This window comes from Podarcis liolepis (genome assembly GCF_965112155.1).
Source record: "Podarcis liolepis genome assembly, chromosome: 11".
NCBI lineage: Eukaryota > Metazoa > Chordata > Lepidosauria > Squamata > Lacertidae > Podarcis > Podarcis liolepis.
Window position 1 is genome coordinate 57,290,161 of NC_139565.1, and position 4,711 is coordinate 57,294,871.

The following is a 4,711-nucleotide window of genomic DNA, read 5'->3' on the forward strand; positions in this document are numbered from 1 at the left end:
TAATCTAGGGAACCGGGTTTGCTTCCCCGCTCCTCCACATGCAGCTGCTGGGTGACCTTGGGCAAGTCACACTTCTCTGAAGTCTCTCAGCCTCACTCACCTCACAGAGTGTTTGTTGTGGGGAGGAAGGAAAAGGAGAATGTTAGCCGTTTTGAGACTCCTTCCGGTAGTGATAAAGCGGGATATCAGATCCAAACTCTTCTTCTTCTTCTTCTGTCCCCACCAGAGATACTGACCCCAGTTGATTCCTCTCAAAGCTACAATTCCCAACATCCTTAATGAACCATTGGGGAACATTTCCCTAATATTCATTGTGGCTGCAAGATGCTGGAAGGGGAGGTTTAATGCTTCCTTCCCCAGAGATCCTGACACAAATCTCCCCCTCATGGTGCACTGAGCCTTGGGGTAGGGGGAGCCCCCATGGGAGAGTGCAAAACAAGTGGCTTATGTTCCTTTGATTCCACTTGCAACTGTGTGCTTGAAGAGGGCAACGGGCACTGACAGATGATGAAACATGAATACAATAAAGGTGGCAATAGACGTTTTACAGCGGCAATAAAAGCGGAACTGGCCTCTGAAGCGAATCTCTGGTGTCACGGTGTCCTTTTAATGACACCAGATGGGTTGGCCCTACCATGAGGCAGAGTGAGGGAATCGCCTCAGGCGGCAGATGTTGGAGGTCAGGTCAGCTGCAGATATTTTCTCTGAGACTCCCTCCAACCATTCCCCTCTGTTGGAGATCGCATGTCTTTCCTATATCTCCTAAATTAGGCTTCTGCCCTCAGGGGCATGGAGGAACGTTATCCTGTTACCAGTGCTGAAGAAAGAGTTGATTGCCAATCCACTTAGCTTCTGTACATGGCATGAAGGGGGCACCAACTTCTGCTTTGTCTCAGGCAGCAAAATTCCTTGAGCTGGCTCTGGACTCTGGCTGTTTTTAAGGATGAAGGAAGTTGAAAACATCTCCTGTGTTTTGCTCCCCCTCCCTTCTCAATCAGTGAACAAGTAAATAAATTGCATTTGAAAATTATGAAAGAGAGAACATTTCAGTGACAATGGAGCAAGCTTGTTTTCTTCTGCTCCAGAGGGTAGGACCTGAACCAACGTCTTCAAGTTACAAGAAAGGAGATTTCAATGAAACATCAGGAAGAACTTTCTGACAGTAAGAGCTGTTCGACAGAGGAACAGTCTCCCTCAGGAGGTGGTACACTCTCCTTCCTTGGAGGTTTTAAATTGGATGGCCATCTGTCATGTATGACCTAGTTGAGATTCCTGCATCGTAGGGGCTGAGCCACATGATCCTTGAGGTTCTTTCAAGCTCTACAATTCTGTGATTCCATGATTCTATGCTCATGTGCTTGCATGGTGACTTCCCACTCCTTAGGCCCTCACCTCCATAGGCTTCGGACAGGGCCACCCCCCCGGAATCCTTTATCGGACTACCCTTCAATATGTGGGGCAGGTGATGGCGCTTCCTCCCCTCTTCCATCTACAAAACAATACCAATACCAATGGCTAACCGTGACTGGTGCCAATTTGACAAGTGGAAAAATTCCTACCAGGCCCCTCAATGGCAACCAACCAAAGTCCATAGCAAGGTCAAGGAATGAAAACCTTATAGGATGGGAGGGTGGGAAACAGGAGCAGCTGGAGGCAGCAAAAGAGGGAGATCTCCGGCCGCATCCTGGTTTAAATAGGGCAGACCATGCCCCCTGAGCCAGCCTCTTGGCTGGCCAGGGGGTGATGCGGCTGGGGGTTTCCCCAATCACATGGGGGCTGGGCTCCAGCCACCGTGCGCGTGATGGGGGTGTGAAGCCTGCAACCCCACCTCCTCTGTAGGGCGGAAGTGGCTTTGCCTTACTTCTGAGGTGTCTGAAGGCTGTTTGTAAATATCTTTTTGTTCATTCTGCAAAGCATCTCACGAGTGATTTGCACTCTATGCCCTTCCCAAGTGCTCACTCTTGGAGAAGGCGTCCAAAGCAAACTTCTCCCCTGGATGTCTCCCCACCCAGATCAGGAAGTGTCGGCAGCCAGGAAGGCTGCAGAGTCCCAGAGAAATATTTAATGGAAAGGAAAACGAATGATAAAGTAAGCTCAAAATCCTGCACCTAAAGAAATTCTCAAGTGCCCCAAGAATGATGCACATGAAGAATGGAAGCCTCTTTCAGAAAGAGAGAGAAAGAAATTGGAGGAAGGATTTTGGCCAAACATTAGATGGAAGAAGTACTGGTCTCCATGTGACTAGTTAAGGTCCAGAAGACTAGAGTATGGGAGAAACTTAATTTTGGTGAACCCCTTGGAGCAGGACTTGTGGACTCAGGAAGGTTTGGAGAGGTACTCAGTGCAAGCTGATTGTATTGAAATGGGAACCTGGCAGAATAGTGTTGGTTTGTTTTTTTTAATGGTCCTTTATCCTAGGTCTTTAATGGTAGGTTGATCTGCAAATAATAGCAGGTGGCTATCTATCCTAACCTCTGTGGGCCATTTTGACAGGTAGGTGAGTTAGAATGAGTTAGACATACTCCTTAATAATCAGCTCTGTGTATTCATATATAATAATAATAATAATAATAATAATAATAATAATAATAATAATAATATATTATTTATACCCCGCCCATCTGGCTGGATTCCCCAGCCACTCTGGGCAGCTTTCAACTGAATCTTAAAAACAGTACAGCATCAAACGTTAAAAACTTCTCTAAACAGGGCCGCCTTCAATTGTCTTTTAAAAGTGAAATAGTTGCTTATTGCCTTGACATCTGCTGGGAGGGTGTTCCACAGGGCAGGCGCCACTACTGAGAAATTGGCAATCTTTGCCTGTGTTAGAGCAGCACCTGGCTTTACAGTATATTTCAGTGTCTGCAAACTACCGTATTTTTCGCTCTATAACACGCACCTGACCATAACACGCACGTAGTTTTTAGAGGAGGAAAATCCGTAGGCATGCCACCCGTAGGCATTCCCTCCATAACACGCACAGACATTTCCCCTTACTTTCTAGGAGGAAAAAAGTGAGTGTTATGGTGCAAAAAATACGGTATTTAGGAAGGACACCTCCAAAGGGCTTCTTCTAAAAGAGCCGTTCTGCTGAAAGAAGCCAAGATGGTTTGCCTTGTTGCAATAGTGCAACGTCGCTGCTCTGTACAAAACCGTAGCTTAGGATGTTCCATTGCTGAAAGTGTCCCGGCACCAGAACTTCTCTCCTTTTCTTGCACTGTAGAGCAATGAACCTGGATGAAAAAACCAGCTTTGTTTTGCTTTGCTTTTGCAGTCCAGTGCCTTAGGAGTGAATCAGTTTCCACCTAATTGCTTTGATATGGAAGATCTGTTTCTATGATGCTGCCCAGCACATGATTTCCACCAGAAGGGAAACCACAGGTGACAGCTCAGACTGCAGAAAAGAGAATGAGGAACTTCTAAGATGGAACAGCAAGTTCCTAATCTTTCCAGTGGCTTCTGATGCCCCAAAAAAGAGAATAGGAAACTGCTATAACTTGTGAACTTTGTCTATGGTTTTATTTGGCACACAGGAAACACCCTCGCTCTCTCCTTTAAGGCACATTTATTACTATAGCTGCAATAATCCAGAAAACTATAAACATAGCAGTTCAAATTGCATGACCTTTATCCTCTGTTGCTCAAGGATCCCCTTGTTTACTGCCTGACTTTTTCCTAACTATAGTTTGCCAAGATAAACACAGTAGCAGACCATGGTTAGCACCAAGCCTTCGAACCATGGCTTGAAGCAACTTTGCAAACCATGGTTTGGAGGCAAGGCGCTAGTCAGCCCTGGCGTCCACATCTCAATACGGGGCTCACTGCCAATATTGAAATTACAATAGTTTCATCCTTGCTATATGGTATATAATAGTTTTAATTGAATCACGTTATACAAAATGCTCCATATTCTTCTTTGCAGTGCCCCCGAAGAAGAGGCACATTTTCAAATGTGTTAGACCAATAAAACCTTCAGATTTCACCCCTCCCATTTCTCCCTATTATGGTTGCTTTCTCTCCTTCTGTTTCTCCACTGGCAAAACACCAGCCAGGTAGTGGCAGGAAGCATGCACAGAGTCAGGGCATTGGTGTAACTAGCTCAGTATTGACTGGAAGTTCTCCAGGATTTTTTTGTTTGTTAAGTCTGGGGTCTCACCCAGCCCCTACCTGGAAATGGCAGGGACTGAACTTGGGAACCTGTGGTCTTCAAGATACTGGATTCCAACTCCCACCAGCGCCATCCTGCACGGGAGGCAGGAGACCTGACTGCCTTCTGGCTGCTGCAGTTCTTACCTAGGATATTGGTCTGATCCACCAAGAAGACACTTCCAATGCCATTAAAGAAGCGTGGATACTCAGGAGCGCTTAACACAGATTACTGTATTTTTCGGCCCATAGAGCGCACCGGCCCATAGGACGCACCTAGTTTTTTTGGGGGGAAATAAAGGGGAAAAAATTATTCCCCCCCCAGGCGCGGGGCTGGGGCGGGGGATGCCAGAGCTTCCCCCGACCCCAGCCCCCAGAACAGGCTGCTATCCGCAAGCCTAGGGAGCCCGGCAGGAAGTCTCGCCGGTCTCCCCAGGCTTGCGGATATCTGTCCCCCGAGCTTGTGGGCCTGGCGCTGGGGAAAAGCCCGCTTCTCCCAGCGCCAGCCTCCAAACCAGGTTGGGGAATAGCGGGAAGGCGCGCTGCGCCTCCCCGCTGTCCCCCG